At 33.8% G+C, this 18,902-nt stretch overlaps 1 pseudogene across 1 annotated transcript in view; it reads right to left on the minus strand.

The window, feature by feature from the left end:
* Window positions 1-11,042, minus strand: part of LOC145242573 (nipped-B-like protein A pseudogene) — a 33,218-nt pseudogene extending 22,176 nt beyond the window's left edge. Inside the window, exon 1 of the transcript XR_013862772.1 lies at window positions 10,781-11,042. The product of XR_013862772.1 is annotated as a nipped-B-like protein A pseudogene (transcript). The remainder of the gene's footprint in view (window positions 1-10,780) is intronic.
* Window positions 11,043-18,902: the final 7,860 nt, after the last annotated feature.

The following is an 18,902-nucleotide window of genomic DNA, read 5'->3' on the forward strand; positions in this document are numbered from 1 at the left end:
AGCCTTTGTCTTTCGAGACTAAACAGAGGCATCGAGCTTAGATTGGACAAAAGATGGCCACTAATTAACAATCAGAGCAATAGTGTTGTTCTATTTTCCAAATAAATGATGCTATAACACAGAATAGAGATGCTGGAAGCAAATCACCTTTCTCCTTGGAAATTCAGATTGCGCGCAATGTGCCTATATTAGTTTTAATTGCAGCTGTTGAAATTGTATAGATGATTTTTAGGAGGTATATATACTGTTAATTCAGATTTCTTTCTTCTAAAAGTTTCCAAAGAGATGGAAGTTTGATTGTACTAAATCAAATGATTTAGTACAATCTACAATGACCATGAACACAGGATTATAGACTTTTCTATTATATGATAATAGATAACTGAGATTGTACATTTTAGAAACAGAAAATTAAATAATCCAAACATGGTTGAAAACATTCTCAAAAATGATCATAATAATTTTTGGAAGTTTGGCATGAATTAGACTTAGCTGTAAAAATCTCTTATAGTTTTGAAAATTCGAAGGACAGGATCAGAAAAGAAATGGATTCAATTCCACCAGAGATGGTATGGAGGAAACTTCAGGAAATGATCCTGATGTGTCACCAATTCCTCAAATTTGAAAATGTATAAAATATTGTTTCGTTCAATTTTTTAGATTACATATTTTTACTATGTACCATTTTCTTTTTTGAGGTTGTAACCAGACAATTTTCACAGATTTTGACTGCTGAAATACTGAATTTGCTCCAACTCTACGACCTTTAAGTTTTTAGCTATGCAAAATTCTGAAACGCATAGCAGTACACAATTTTTTACACTTCTGCAACTCTTGATAAAATAAAAGGAGGTAAGCGGAGGAGGAAGAGGAGAATACAACAGCAACATATACTTAACAGCTAATGGCAGGCACTTTACGTCCCTTATACATAACTCTGGTACAATGCATTCAGCCAAGCAACAAATCCTTATCAATAAAAAGATATTGTACACCTGAAGTATGTTCAACCAGGATGGTGACAGGATTCTCCATGCTTACCTACAAAGAGCAGTTCTAAAGATTAAATCTGTTCTCACTTGAGCATTGGAGGATGCAAGGAGACTTGATTCTGCCATACAACATTAACTGAAAATTAAATCTACCTTTCCACGAGTTTTTCACTCCAGCAACAAATTAGTCACTGCGGCCACCCACAAAAGATGTACCACTGTCAATAAAAAAAAAGCATCATTCTCCATGTTTCTGCTCCATGGAATAACTTGCCATACCCTGTGACTTGGGACAAACATTCAAACTGTGCGTGGATGTAAATATCTCCAACCTGTCCCTTTTTATGGCCTATTGTACTTTGCTTTTTTTTTTGCTAAATAAATTTGAATTGATTTACTTTCAACAATTTCACCAAACGTCTGAATGATTAGATCCTTTGGTCCTCAATTGAGTTTCATGATGCATTGGGTCTTGAGCAATTGTGGCTGATAGAGCTCATGTCTATCTAGGTAAGCTTTTCAGCACCTGACATTAACTGATTACCCATCTGAATATTGGTCAAGATTGACATTTCTTAATTAAAGCAATCAAACAGAAACCAATATTTGCTGTTTTAGGTTGGCAGTATTTTGCGTGAACAGTCAACAGAGATGGCGGAAATTTTTTGTTTCTATGTCTATCTTTGTAGCCATGTCACTAGTAAGGGTGCTGGAGGTAAACGTTTTATCTGGGCTGACGTTATCCGCCTGATAATCAGGGACCCGAACCTTCTATTAATCACTAAGGAGGCTGTCCCATCAGCAAGTGCAAAGTACTGGGGCTGCTGTATTGCCATTTGGTGAATGGATTCTGGACCATGCAATAGCTCCTGGTGGGGCCTCTCGATGCCATATTAGTGGGTAATTGTTACGGCTTTACCTTATGTTCTACAAAAAAAAAAAAAAAAAAATTTCTTTGTTACTTTTCTCTCTTAGTTTCCCCTCTCTGTCCTGCTCTAAGCAAGTCTGACGACCTAGTCTACAAATTCCAAAATTCCATCATGACAAGTTTCAAGAAAAAATACACGATTAAACCCGGATCTGAAACTTCAAGTTGACCCCCACTACCATGTCTCCTTCTCTAACATCAGGGGTCTACGTTCTAACCTTCCAGAGGTTGAAACCCAATTACAGGAGACTAAACCAGACCTTCTATTTTCAAGCGAAACCCGAATTGGACAGACTATTTCCCTAAATGAGTTCGTAATTAAAGGATACTCTAACTTAACTTCTAAATCTGACCCCCAAGATCGCCATGGGCATGGAATATGTGCCTATATTAAACATGGCTTTCCATGTGGTAGGGACATCTCCAGAGAAGATCCTAACTTACCCTATATGTGCTTCCGGGTTGCACTAGCTCACACTACCACATTTATATTTACTCTCTATCGCCCCCATAACAGCGAAGTTACTATCTTTAAAAGCATATCTGAGAAAATTGACTAAGTTCTATCAGCATATCCTTTAGCTAACATTCACGTATGTGGAGACTTCAATGTTCATAATGTGGAATGGTTGACCCACTCAAACAAGACCGATGATGAGGGGAGGTTCTGTCATGATTTCTCCATTGGTTATGACCTCAATCAGATTGTTCACGAACCCACTCGTGTGCCCGACAATGACGGCCAGTATGCGAGTCTCCTAGACCTTTTTCTCACAACTTGCCCTGAACTATGTTCAGTTTCCATTCTGTCTCCTCTTGGATCTTCCGACCACTCAGTTGTATCAATTAAGATAAAAATAAAATGTATACCGACGTACCTCTCCATCGTACAGTATATCGATACACTATGGCTGACTGGGATAGTTTCCGTACATTTATATCGGATCTTCCTCTGCATTCCATGTTTAAAAAGGATGTGTCGTCTATAGTATTAGACCTAATGGAATGCTTAATTGTAGGTATAGACCATTTCATAGACTTAAAAAAGTTCCAGCAAAAACCAAACAGCCAGCCATGGTTTTCTCCAGAATGTGCTGCTGCTATTGCGCATAGAAATCACTTTTTCCACTGCTTCCAACGTAATAGATGTATGGAAACTAAAGCCGCTTTCAGGACTGCCAGCAAACATTGTAAGAAAGTAATAAAGAATGCAAGAGAGTTATATACCCAGTCCATCAAGTCCAAAGTAGCTGAGCAGCGGCTTGGTTCCCACCAGTTTTGGCAAATAGCAAACAGAATCCTGAACAGAAGCGTGCTCTATCCCAACTATCATCAATGGACCTGAGGTAATCTCATCAGCATCAGACAAAGCCAAACTCCTTGCCAAGAACTTTGTAGCTAATTCTACCCTTTGTGACCAAGGCCGCCAACCCCAATATTTCCTACTGTATCAGAAAACATGCTATGTGATATAAAAATATCTGTACGTGATGTTGCCAAGCTAATCAAAAACCTTGATTCCAGTAAAGCAACCGGCCCTGATGGTATTCCAATTATAGTACTCAAAAATATTCAACCAGAACTAGCACCCATACTTACAAAACTGTTTAAACGTTGTCTTAAGGAAAATTGCTTCCCATCACCCTAGAAAATTTCATCAGTATGCCCTGTATTTAAGAATTCAGGTGATCGCTCATCTCCCTCTCAGTATAGGCCAGTAAGTCTCCTGTGCATCATGAGTAAGTTGCTGGAATCTGTGTTAAATAGAGAAGTAATCAACCATCTCAGCAAAAATAACCTTCTTAGTGACACACAATATGGTTTTCGTTCTGCTAGATCTACAGCAGATGTGCTTAGAGTTATATCCCATAGGATTAGCGAATCTCTCGACAGAGGCAACCTTTCTAGGACAATTGCTCTTGACATATCAAAGGCCTTTGATAGGGTATGGTATAAAGGTTTACTTCACAAGATGTCCAGCTATGGTATAGCTGGAAATGTCTTCTCAATTATTAAATCATTTCTCTCTGATAGGTTCATAAGAGTAGTTGATGGGCAAAAATCAGAAGCTCACAGTATTAATGCTGGAGTCCCTCAGGGGTCCATCCTGGGCCCAACTCTTTTGCTGATCTACATTAATGATCTTCCAAATCATATCCTTACATCATTCGTAGACATTTTTGTTGACGACACTAACATCTATGGTAGCACATCTAAGATAATAAACGACCAAGTTCTCTCCGATTCTCTCTCCTCTGATCTTGATCACGTTGTACAATGAGGAAGAAGTGGCTGGTTACTTTTAATGCATCTAAAACCAAGCTTCTATCTTTACATCATCAACGTTCTGATCCCCATCTGGCATCAATTAAAATTAATGGCTCTCGTCTTGGGGAGGCCTCAAGTTTTGACAGGCTTCTGGGCTTGACCTTTACTCCTGATCTTAAATGGAACACGTACATCAAATCTGTTGCCAAGGCCACTGGAAAAATGGTCAGATCCTTCTCTCGATCCAGTAGATATCTCACTGCTGATGCAATTCTCTATCTCTATAAGAGCCAGATACGTCCAAGGATGGAATACTGTTACCACATATGGGCAGGAGCTGCTAGAAAAGATTTGTCCTGCCTTGATAGGGTTCAAAATAGACTTTGTGGCCTGGTGGGAGATGTCCTTTTCTCTTCGCTGCAACCTCTATCTCACAGAAGAGATGCTGCGAGTTTGTCTCTGCTTTATCGTTATTTTCATGGAAAGTGTTCGACTGAGCTTCAATCTATGGTCCCCCCTCGCCAAACTTTCACAAGAAACACTCGTCTAGCTGAAAACACTATCAATAATTCTCCCCACTCTTTATCTGTGCCTAAACCTAAACATAGATTCCATGATCAAAGCTTCTTTCTTAGAACTGCACGCCTGTGGAATTGTCTTCCGTTTTCCTGCTTTCCAGCCGTCTATAATATGGTTGTCTTCAAGTCCAACATGAACAAGTTTCTGATGAGCCGTTCCACTTAAGTTAACAAATTTACCGAACTTCCATTAATATCGATTACTATATTGTCCTTTTGACTACTGTACACTCTTTAACCCTTATCCTTGAATGGCCTATCGGCCTTGATAAGTGGTGACGCCTATGTAAAAAAAAAAAAAGCTACTTTAGTCTCTATTAATAAGAAAAGGAGTTTGCCTTGAAGGACCATTGTCGCTTTTTATCCGATCTAAAACAAAATATATAAAAGATTCAGATACATTTGGAATGATGCAAAAAAAAAAAAAAAAAGTCTATCCTCCCCACTCAACTGCAAAGTGTGGGAGGGGGTTTTATAACTTATAAAAAAGTCAAAATTGCAAATCCCAGCCTACAAGATCATCAACCCTTCATTCAATAGTCAAATTGTTTTTCAGAATAATTAATGAACAAAGAAATAACAGCTGAAATATGTTGGATAGTAAAGTGAGTTCAGTTGGATTAGCGAAGTTAGAGAGAGGGTTATTTTGAAATAGTTTGCGAGATGCTAGCAATAGTGAGGACCTTCTCCATGATCACTTAATAAAAGAAACACACAATACAAGGTCTAAGAAACTTCTGATTGAGCTTAGTTTGAAAAATACCTAGTGATTATCGAGTTAGACTATCAATCTTAGAGATGAGGCATTAAAAAATGAAAAGTGAAAGAGAAATCTTTCTAGGCTGAGGAAATTTTTTCTTTATTTTTGTCCCAATTCAGAGTGCACTTTTTGGTGGAAGATTAAAAACTGACCTTAAAAACTGTCTAAATCTACCCTTGAGGGTAAATTAGTAAACAGATCCTCGCCTTCGATTCAAAACCAAAGTTAGAAGTTTCATGATTTTTTTTTTTAAGTTGCTTTTAAATTTCTACATAATTAAATCTCCTTTGAAGTTTGTCAACTTTTTCTGAATCAGTATCAATATGACTCGATTGTTTCAATCTGTTGTTTTAATTAGTTTCCCCAATTCATTCTAGAATCAGATACTCACAGAAAGGATCATGTAACGTTCATAGCATCCATAAGTGAAAGCATTGCTATGGATTAGAATTTTGCATACCAGGTCATCAGTTTGTGTTATCCAATTCACCATTGTCACGGCACAAAACTTTTGTATTTAAAAGGGAGCTTTGTTGACATATATGTTACCATAATCATGTGATAGAGACTAGCTAGAGTTACAATAGCAGCTCATCCGGTGAAATTATATATACATACTCTCACCAAAACGAAGACGCAACATTTATATGCTACTAATTTTAATTTAACAAATTTAACGCTCAGTCAATACAGGATGAAACATATGTAAAGAAGTGTTTAATCCGCATCCTCTCATACACATTTACTGAACTGTTTTGTTAAAAGGTCAGACGGGCACCTGGCTTTCAAATAAAACAATAGAAAAAAAACTTGTGATTGTAAAGTTAATACGAGAAGCAGATGGTTTTAGTTAATACGTGAGAGAGAGAGAGAGAGAGAGAGAGAGAGAGAGAGAGAGAGAGATTCAAAGATAATGCATTTGTTAATCCAGAATCCGGCTGAAATCAATCTCTTTAAAAAATGAGTCACATTGAAATAAATATATATAAAAGAGAAGTTCGTTAAGTTTTTCCCTTTGTGATTACGTAAGTATAAAAGTAAATCAAGAGAGATTAATACAACTTATATGGGAGGGAGGGAGGGAGAGAGAGAGAGAGAGAGATCATAAAGAAAAATAACAATGTTGCATGTGGAGCAACAAAAACGATAACATGTGACTAAAAAAGAAATCTTTGTTTGAAACCGGAAGACAAAACGTAACAGTTGTACACATTAAAGATCATGAACAAAAAACACAGTTATTTTTGTGTTGTTTGTTGTTGTTATTCTATAACAACAATTATAAACAAATAATGGCTTGTTCAACTGGTATGACGGTGGATGGTTCACAACAGCAACAAATTATAAAATAAAACATTGCATTTTATCAAGTTTCCATTTTGTTGGCTAGGTGGGGTAATTAATTACTTATATTCGAGAAAAAAAATCTTTTAATTAATTTAATAACAGACTACCGGAACTATCCTCCTTAATTACATTCAAAAGCAATAATTTTTAAGTTTTTCTTTCTAAAATACGTCAATTTTCGTTCTAATTTTGTTCAATATTTTTTTTAACAATATAATAGAAATCGTTGGATATATCAACCAATATTTAGTATGGTTTCGTTTAAAAATATATTTTAATAACAAAACCGGATATTAAAGTGTTTTCATAAACATTTGCAGACTAAAATAGTAACAAAAGGATATTTTTATAGAAGCACTCCCGTCAACAAACCGGTTTTGTCAAAAGTTATGGTTAAGATTTTTTTTTAAATAACAATCACTCGATTAAGGACGGGGATTATTGTATATAAAATTATCACAAAAAGAGCAACTTATTTTAATAATTCTTTTTTAATCGAAATCTATCAATTTTTTTCTTGTTTTTCTTTTATCAATTGTATTATTCGAAGTACTCATTATTTGTTTATAGTCACAACGTTTCGACTGATGTAAACTCCGACTTTCTTCAGGCGCATCAATCTTCCCAAACTTGGGGAACCTTCTAGTTGAACAAGAAGGTCGGAGATTACATCGACTGAAATGTCGCGAATATAACTAGGAAAGAAATACAACTAATCTGAATTATAAATCCTCATCAAAAAAAATCCTATTTCTTGTCCGTTAATTAATCAATAGTGGTAGTAGGATGAGTTATAGTTAAAAAGAGAAACCGGGTTCCTCTCCGCCGAACGTACAAAACTTTTTTTTTTTTTTTTTTGACGATGGGAGGGGGGGTTATTGTGTGTGGGTGTGTGTGTGCGAGAAAATTCGTTTAAAAAAAAAAAAAAAAAAACGTGCTGGTGCAGTCTGGTGCTGTGTCTGTGACCCGAGCATTGTTGTTATTATTTAATAAAAGGTTTAAAATTATGTAAATCGAGAATTTTTAGTCATAAGCAAGAATAAGGCGAAATAAAGATTGTAATATAGAAAATATTCCGGTTTGTTTATTTGGAATATATATATATATATATCCTAGTTTATAATGCAGAGTGATCCGATCCGCGCTATTTTTTAAATCGTATTTCCACGTTTAATTAAACTTTTATGTTTTTTTATTCAATTGTAAGAATAGGTACAAAACACCCTCCCCTCCCAATGTTAAGAATGGCTTTTTAAATAATAACGTTATTATTTCAGCACGGATCACTCTCTGCATGAGTACCTAAAATAAATATAAAGAAATAAATGATCGAGATAAAGATTCGAAAAGATTACACACACATCGAGCTAAAACGATCGAGTAGTAGTAATAGCAATGTACTGTAGTACTTTTTAGTAGTAAATAAAGTCGAAAATCAAGTCCAATATAACAAATTTAAAATATAAAGAATAAAAACAAGTTATATCCTGAACCTAGTAATAAAATTGTTTTTCTTTTATCCGATAAAAATTTAATAAATTCTAAATAAGGTTTATTGTCTCTTACAACAACATACAGATTATTTGTAATGACTTATTTCACGCACCGACTGACTCACTCTATTCTCAATATGGCGGCGGCGTGGTAGAAATATAAGTAATAGTAAAAAATAAATAAAGATTTTTTTCATAATAAGACGAAGAGTCGCATGGGATGTCCTTTGAAAGGCTTTTATTTTATTAGTTTTATTATAAATGGGCTTTAACCTTGTCTCTGTTTAAAATCTTAATACTTTTAACATTTTTTTTTTAGAGAGAAATGTGTTTTATTAAGGTCAGGTCGATTTCTAAATAAACCAAATTGATTAAGTGAATTCTGTTATTTTATGATTTTTTTTTTGTTTGTTTTGTTTATAAACTATTGTTTCCACTTTCACACATTAAAATGATTATAAATAGATTTTATTTTGTGATATATTTGGTATTTCTTTTTACATTACATCCACCTCTACAATTTTCTTTAAAATGACTTTTTTTAGATTTTCGACTACGCTGAATAAGAAAATCTTGTTTAAATTTTGCAGAGACAAGTAGTTTTCGAGATATAAAGACCTGTATTATGTACTGTAATTCACTGGCGGCCATGTTTGTACGCGCGTGCAATAAACAAATCTGCGACCGACTGCCACCTAGCGGAAACAAATCTACTTTTTTTTTCACAACCGAGAAATTAGTAATGTGCATGGGGCATGGCTTGTAAAATAAAACAATTACGACTTTTCTTTCACTTCCTTGAGTAATTTTATGTTAAGAACGGCTTTCGGAATAACGCCCCCCCATCCCCCCCCCATGTTAAGAACGGCTTTCGGGACAGGTACTCTCCTCCCCATGTTAAGAACGGCTTTTGGAATAAAACCCCATTTGAGGGGAGGGGGCGTGAAAAAAATATTTACTCAAAATTTAACTATGATATTCATTGTCAACATGCCCATCCACAAATACTATGAAAAAAATTGGGGGAGGGCAGTGTTAGTCACAGAAAAGTGGATTTGTTTCCGCTAGGTAGCAGCGTCAGTCGCAGAGAAGTAGATGTTTATCGCACGCGCATACAAACATGGCCGCCAGTGAATTACAGTACATAATACAGGTTTTATATCTCGAAAAATACTTGTCTCTGCAAAATTTACGTAAGATTTTCCCATTCAGCATAGTCAAAAACTTCTACAAGTCGTCATTTTAAAGAAAATTGTGGAGGTGGAACTAATGTAAAAATTAAACCTGTTTTGATAAACTGATCTCATTTTAAGAGAAAATGTTTTCAAAAATATTGTAAATATTTACATTTCAATATATCAAGGATCGATCTCATGTTTTAGTTTACATCGATTTCTTTTCTACACGCAACTTATGTTTGTTTAATAGTAACTCGATTTACTCAACGTTGCCAGCAAGTTTAGAGCTTTATAAATCGCAAGCTTCTACAGAATGTGAACCAAACGAAACCAAATTTGTAGAATTTAATTTTAAATTTTGATTAGGGTAAGTTTAGAGTTAGATCAAGTTCCTGTCGATCTGTTGCCTTAAATAATCAAATTAAACACAAAAATTTAGCACTAGCGATCACGACGCTCTGCTCTGCTGTCCCGATAACAACAAACAGTTAACTTATTAACTTGAGTGGCCGTCGGGCCTTGATTAGTGGTGACTCTCTTAAAAAAAGAAAAAGAAAAGACCAGGGTTACAGTAAAAAAGAGAATCAAATAATGCAGAAGTGCGATAAATTGTTGCATATTATGAGGGCAGTTTATTTATTTTTGTAACTTGGCAATTAACATTTTTTTTTTTTTTTTGCCTTTTTAAAGAACACTATGAAAAAATAATTAGACAAAACAGTCAACAATTTACAAAAATAAAACAATGTAAATATATCAGGGGAAAAATGCAAAAAAAAAAAATGGTATATGTTTTTTCGCTTTCCGTTTGATGAAGACTTAGTTTAATTTTGTGTGATCGATTTTCAATTTAGTTTTAGACGAATTTTAGCAAGTCAATTGGACAACTATGGGGGCTGATATGGTTCCCTAATGAGTTCATCAAGGAGAGTAATAAGACGCCTTGAAATGGATCAAATTAAAATGACAGCTATAAAACGACTACGTAAAAAAATATATTCTTATTAAACAGAATTAGTTAATAACAATCTAGTTTTAATTTATTTTTACAATTATGGGATATTTTGTTATTTATAATTGCAAAATAGAATTTTGATTCGTAATGTTGGTAGTGGATGCTTTATAGGACGAAAAAGAGATATAAATACAGTTTAAATTAAAACACTAGTTACAGAATTTTTAATCTGAATTAATAAAATAAAAACATTTAATAAAATAATAAAGATTTATACGTACACAAAATCAGAAAGGTGAATGTTTTATATTAAAAAAAATGTTTAAGTCGTCAATAATGCCGGTTTTCAGGGTTTAGGATCTCCTGTGTTCAACGATATTTTTTCTTCCTGTTCAAAAACAAAATATCTGATTTTATCTTCTTTTTCTTTTAGATAGGTTGAAAACCATTCCAATCGATTAGAATTTTATTAATCAAAGCATAAAATTCCGATTTTCCATTTTTTTTTTTTATATATATATAAGTAATAAAAAGAAAAAAAGTTGACTCAAGTTTTCGTTATTTTTTTTCTCGGTTGTTAGAAAAACAATTTTTGTGTGTGGTTATTTGCTCTTCTTTTGTGACGCGCTTTCTCTCCTTGTGGCAAAAATCGTTAATATACCCTTAAATTCCTGTTTTCATGATTCCGAAGGTAAAAGAAATGTTAATTAAATAATTTTAGCGAGTAGGCAAACAAGTGATTTTTGTACAGGTGATAGGGGACAGAAGAGAGAAGAGGTTAGGGCTCAGAGGCCATTGTTGATGGCAACTAGAGAGTTTAGGATGAAGGGAACTAACTTCGCCGACTTCCGGTTTGACAAAACTAAAAAGAACAATTTACAATTTAGATTAACTTGATTTCTTTCTTTTACACCAACGCTTTTAGTTTTATATTCGTGAATCCAACTAAAAGCAGGGAATCTTCAATATACTATCTACGAAAATTATCGCTTCTGTTTTTTTTTTTTTGAGAGTCATAACGCTTAGGGAGAGAAATTGGTTCTACGCAAAGCATTTCTTAAAAAACTTCATGCACATATTTTGTTTGAAAACTCAAATCTTAATCTATCTCCTTGGTGGTAAATATTGTCAAGCAGTAGCAATGCTCGAATAGACGTTTGCAGTTGCACCCCGTCATATATATATATATATATATATATATATATATATATATATATATATATATATATATATATATAATAAATAGAAATGTTCATTAAAATCAAATGTGTGTATCATCACTGTATATATGTATATGTATATATATATATATATATATATATATATGATGATTGCAACGTCTTGTCAGACGAGTGCCACTCCCTCAGACACTGAAAGTTCATGAGCCCGAAAATGACATATAGTCCTGCTCAAGCAGACATGACACTAAAGACGGTCATTGGTATACATACATATATATACACGCACGCACACATACATATATACGCATATCACACACATATATACATGCATACATACACAATAAATACACATTACGCACACATACATATACATATACATACACACACATGCAAACATACACAAGACGGTCATTGGTATACATACATATAAATATATACATACATACATACATGTCTATAAGCATATACGTACACAATGCATAATACACAAACATACATATACATGCCCACATGCATGCATACACATATACATACATATACACACACATATACAAATACATACATACATATACTTACACATACATATACGTACACATATGAACATATATATACATACACTTACCTACATATACATACACATACATATATATGCATTCATACACATATACATGCACATATACACATACATATACATACACACATGCATACATACACATATATGCATATACACACATACATGCATACAAACATATATAAATGTATATACATACACACATAAACATATATACACACAGACACATATACTACATATACACATAGATATAAATACATATAAACACACATGTACATATATAAATATACACACACACATACATATGTAAGTATACATACACATATAAATATACATACACATATACATACATAGATACATATAATGATGACAGATCAATTGTTACATGCATCCAGCATTTCAGACGTACACACATCACAGCTTTTTTATCGCCACAGGACTTCTTTTTTTTTTAATAGACAAATGCCTGAGGGAGTATCTATACAAAGATGATGTTACAGAGTTTTAGCTTTGTATGACAGCTAAATCTCTCTCTCGGTTCAAAATGTTGACATCCAGCAACAAGCAAGAGCAAGATAGCCAGCAACAAGTCAAACTGCAGACCAGCTTAATTCGGGTACTGGTCTCCCGCTTTGTTGTTTTTTTTTTTAAATCAGGGATCCACTTCTCCCAGAGGGGCTGCCCTCACCACGCCCCATGGGAGCCCTCTCCATCCCACACACACATGGAAATGAACACATGCATACATACAGATGTATGCCAACATACATATGCATGTGCACACACACATGCAAACATACACACATAGTAGCACACAAATACGCATATGCATACATATGCATATACATACGTACACATAATACAATTGTATGTTGAGCAAAGGTGTATGTTGAGCAAAAAAATATATATATACATATATATACATATATATATATGTATATATATGTATATATATATATATATATATATATATGCATACATATATGCATATATATATATATCTATGTATATATATATATATATGCATATATATATGCATATATTTATGCATACATATATATATGCATATATATATATATAGATATATATGCATATATATATATAATATATATATATATATATATATATATATATATATATATATATATATATATACATACACACATGTGATTTTAATGAACATTTCTATTTATTAAAATTAAATTGATTCTTTTTTCAAATTTCAAATAGTAAAATATTCTTCAGGAAATACAGAAAGTTTTTTCTTTTTCTTTCATGCTATGCTATGGTGGAGGAGGTAACACCTGGCACGTCCTCAAAGGTTGGAAAATTGAAGCTGAATGAGATTTAAATGTCCGATAAGTGTGAACGTTGGTTGGACGCATGGGTCAATAATAATAGAAAATCCACTGTTTGAGTGTTTGAAAAACACTCAATATAAAACAGTTTAAATGTAATGGTTGAAAAGACAAGACAAGTCCAAAATTGATTTTAATAAACATACTAGCAATTCAGCCTGGCTGTACTCGGGCTCTATGTACTGTTCATAACTTGCCCTATGTGTGAATACACTTTATGTTTCAACTATTTAGACCCAAAATTGTCTGAGTAATTTTGTAGAGACCGCAGAGGTAAATTTTTTATAAATTAGACGCCAATTAATTATTTTGGTCTCAAATCAAAATATAAAGTTTTATCCATGTCCAAGTTACCTATATCTAAAATTTCAAGTCTTTAGACCCAAAATTGGCGGAGAAATTTCGTAGAATTGGCAAAGGTCAACTCTTTCAACTTTGACATTTTGGCAGCCAAATTTTCGCCCCAAACTGATTAACAGGCTTGCCGCCTGTCTGAATACCCATTATGTGTAAATTTTAAATGATTAGATCCAAAATTTGGTGAGTAGTTTGCCAGACACCGCAAAGGTCAAATCTTTTGAACTTTGACCTCTCAGAAGCTTAAATTTTCGACTCAAACCGATTAAAAAGTTTGCCCTATCTCTGAATACCCTTTATGTAAAATTTCAAATGTTTAGACCAGAAATTGTCTGAGTAATTTGATAGAGACCGAAGAGGTAAAAATTTTTTTAACTTTGACCCCTATTACGACGCCTTAAAATTTATTGTTTTGAGCTCACATAAAGTTATTAAGTTAGATTCATGTCCAAGGAACCTATATCTAAAATTTCAAGTGTTTAGACCCAAAATTGTCAGAGGAGTTTGATAGAGTTCTCAAAGGTCAAATCGTTGAACTTTGATCCCTTAACAATTGAATTTCTGGCCGAAAACGGATTACAAAGATTTTCCCAAATCTCAGTACCCTATATATCAAATTTCGAGTCTGTAGACTTAAAATTGACAGAGTTATTGCATAGGGAAACGTACACACACAGACACGTTCACTTTTATAGATATACTAGCATGGGTGCCCAGCGTTGCCCGGTATTTGGAGGTGTATGTTGAGCAAAAAAAAAAAAAAAGCGGTCAATTTTTTTTACTTTGACCCCTATTATGACCCCCTTAACATTTATTGTTTTGGGCTAACATCAAGTTATTAAGTTAGATCCATGTCCAAGGAACCTATATCTAAAATTTCAAGTGTTTAGACCCAAAATTCTCGGAGGAGTTTGGTAGAGTTCTCAAAGGTCAAATCGTTGAACTTTGACCCCTTAATCGCCAAATTTCTGGCCGAAAACCAATCACACCGATTTTCCCAAATCTCAGTACCCTAAATATCAAATTTCGAGTCTGTAGACTTAAAATTGACAGAGTTATTGCGTAGGGAAATGTACACGCACAGACACATAGATGTACAGACAGACAGATACACAGACACATTCACTTTTATAGATATATAGACTAGCATTTCAACCTGGCATTGCCCGGATGTTTGGACGTGTATGTTGACCAAAAAAAAAAAAAAACAAATGTGGTAGTAGATAGGCAGGCTCGAACCCGTACCATGAAGGAGGAAAAGAATGGAAAAACCTGACATCTTTGCTGTTACGACCACCACCAAACCGGAAGTGACTCATGTTTAAATTAAGGCTAGACAATCGAAAGGAGAGGATGACTTTCAAAAATATTGGCCAAAAAAGTGACCCTCCTGTAGAAAAGTGCCCAGTTGAAGGTGAAGATATTAATGTTTTTAGCCAATTTTTCGATATTTGTCGTCTGAAAGGCCAAACTTCAAAACAGTACTGATATTGGTAAAATCCATTGCCTCTGTCGAAAGTTTTAGGCAGACATACAAACATACATACATATATTTATATATTAGTAACTAAAAAATTTCGACCAAACCGATTAAAAAGCTTGCCCTATCTCTGAATACACTTTATGTCAAATTTCAAATGTTTAGATCAGAAATTGTTTGAGTAATTTAATAGAGACCGCAAAGGTCAATTTTTTTTTTAATTTAACCCATATTATGATCACTTAACATTTATTGTTTTGGGCTCAAATCAAGTTATTAAATTAGATCCATGTCTAAGGAAACTATATCTAAAATTTCAATTGCGTAGACCCAAATTTGGCGGAGGAGTTTGGTAGAGTTTTCAAAGGTCAAATCGTTGAACTTTGACTCCTTAATAGCCAAATTTCTGGTCGAAAACCGATCACAAAGATTTTCCCAAATCTCAGTAACCTGTATATCAAATTTCGAGTCTGTAGACTTAAAATTGACAGAGTTATTGTGTAGAGAAATGTACACAGACACACAGACAGACACGTTCACTTTTATAGATGTACTAGCATCAGCTTGGCGTTGCCAAGGTGTTTGGGTGTGTATGTTGAGCAAAAAAAAAAAAACAAATGTGGTATTAGGAAGGCAGGCTCAAACCCGTACCGTGAAGGAGGAAAAGAATAGGAAAAACCTGACATCTTTGCTGTTACGACCACCACCAAACTGCAAGTGATTTATGTTTAAATTAAGGCTAGACAATCGAAAGGAGAAGATGACGTTCACTTTTATAAATATATAGATAGATTTATATCTTAAAATTAAATTGAGATTTTTTTTTTTTTTTTCCAAATTGTAAAATATTCTTTTTCAGGAAATACAGAAAGGTTTTTTTTTTCTTCTTTTCTTTCCTGTTATAATGAAGGAGGTAACACCTGGTACATCGTCAGGGGTTGGAAAGTGAGGCTGAATGAGGTATAATTGTCTGATATAAGTGTAGAACGTTGGGCATATACATGGGTCAATAATAATAATAGGAAATCCACTGAGAATCAGTCAAGCCACAATTTTCAACCTCTGGGGACGTGCCAGGTGTTATGTCCACCATGACATGAAGGGAGAAAGAAAAAACTGTATTATGCGGAAAATTTGCCGCTATATCCAACGACGGTTATCCTATGGGTCATAGTTACCAAAGTACTAAAAAAAATGTAACAATAAAAACAAGAAGCAAGAAACGACCGTCTAGAAAATAAAATAATTTATTGAGAAAAAAAAAAGGTAAGAAAAAAATGATTCAAATAATAAGAAAATGTAAAATGTTCACTGCATCTGCAACTGCTAAATTTGTCCTTAAGTAACTATATAAAAAAAAACAATGGAGAGAATGAGGCATAGAAGAAGGAAAGAAAGGGAGATTGATAGAAAGAAGTCACTTACTGAAGCGTTTTTTACAATGGACGCCCATATTATCTTTTTTACATGTGGACGAAAATAAGTCAACATAAGTTCCTTCCCCTTAATTGTTGCAATATCTCTTTTCAACTTTGGGTAAATAAATCCATGTTAGTTTAATCAAAGTTCATTTGGTAATTCCCGTAATTTTGTCTCTTCAGTACTTGAGTTTCCACCACCTCACGCAGTAGAATTTGCTTTCTTGTCATGCCCATCAGCATCGACTTTCCATTTGTAATCTGGCTAAACTTAGCCTTGCAGCATTTCGCCATCGTGTATGCCATTCCTAGAAGAAATATTCTGTCTAATGCACGAATGTTACAGATTTTTATGTTTTTAATGACGTGTCATCTTCTTCAACTTTTTCTAGTCTAGTTACAACATCTGGATAAACATAACCTCTACTTGCTTAGCTTATTTCCAAAGTTTCTTAATTTCCAACTGTTTTAAAGTCCAGTTAAGACTATTTCTTACTTTTACGTTTTTTTTTTTTTTTTAATGGAGACAAAGTTCATACATCCCTCACCTGTGGATGCTGAAACCTCAATTAGTAAAATAATGCAAATCTTAAAACAAAAAATGTGAGAACGTCACAAACCAATCAGCGAGTACAAATCAGTCACATGATACAACAATCATCATCATCGCATCAGAAATAGATAAAAGAGTACGGAGAAGAAGAGGAAAAAGAGAGGAAGAAAGATTAAGCAGGAATAAAATTCCAACACTTTCTTAATTAAAAAGAAAAAAAAGAGATGAAAAGAATTTTCATAGCAACCAAAATCTTACAAATTTTTACAGCTTTACAACCAAATAAATTCAAGATTTCTTTCCTTAACAGACTTCTGTGATCTCACAGGTCTAGACAGAGATTCATAGATAATCTCATTATCATTTTCATAATGAAAATCACCACTTTCATCTGACAAAGGCACTTGAAACGAATGCGTAATTGTAAGCAAAAATAACTGCTTCAAAGAGTGTTCTTGCAAAACATCACCTTTCTTTATCAAGTCCGAGCGAACTAATCCATCAGTTCCATGGGTAAGTTTCATTACTCTTACTAAATTCCAATAAAGTCTCAACCTTGTGAAAGTTTTGATCAAAACTACATTTCCTACTTTGATCTTATTATCAAAATCAGGTTGATATAGATCTCGAGATAATTCTCTCAAGCCCAACAAATAATGTTCATACCACAACAGTTTAAACTTGTGCAAAAGGGCATCTCTGCACTTCCAACTTTCAACGAGATCCAATCTATTAGAGGGACTATCTGAAAAGGAATCTTCATCTAGATTAAAAAAATATCACGTTTCCATGAAAAGGGTAAATAAAAGTACTAGGGCAATCACTTCCAAACTGGAATCATCAGAACAACAATAAGTTAATGGTCTATCGTTGATTGACCTGCTAATATGACAAAACAGTCAATAATTGAAAATAATCCAATCTATTACGACCTATGACCTTAAACAAACACTTCTTAATCAATCTTTCCCACACCGCTCCAAACGATGCTGAGTACATAGGTATAGTATGGTGTTTGATATTAAGTGTCAAGATTTCCTTGGAACTCATCAGATAAACATACCTTCTTTACCAAGTCACAACCTGTGAAAAAAGACAAGGCATCATCAGAGTAAATGTGTGCAGTTAAACAAGTTAAAGAATCTTAGGAAAGCCAAAACTACAGAATGAGTAGACATATCGAGCAAGAGTTTTAGATGAATAACTGATGTTGAAACACATAAAGATCAAAATATACATTTTCTCACTACGATCACTAACCCACAGATGACCTGTGAAATCAATGCTTGTATGTAAAAAGGGTCTGACAAGGTTTACTCTATGCCTAGGTAAGTTACTTACCTTGGGATACTTGAAGGACAAGGAATTATTTCTTTTACAAATAGTACAACTAGAGATCACAGTTTTTACAGCTTGTTTGACTTTGGGTAACCAAAATCCAGCAGTGTGTAATCTACTAAGTATAGCAGCAATCCCTAAATGTTT

Source organism: Euprymna scolopes, chromosome 1 (genome assembly GCF_053919585.1).
Source record: "Euprymna scolopes isolate OS-2025 chromosome 1, ASM5391958v1, whole genome shotgun sequence".
Lineage (NCBI taxonomy): Eukaryota > Metazoa > Mollusca > Cephalopoda > Sepiida > Sepiolidae > Euprymna > Euprymna scolopes.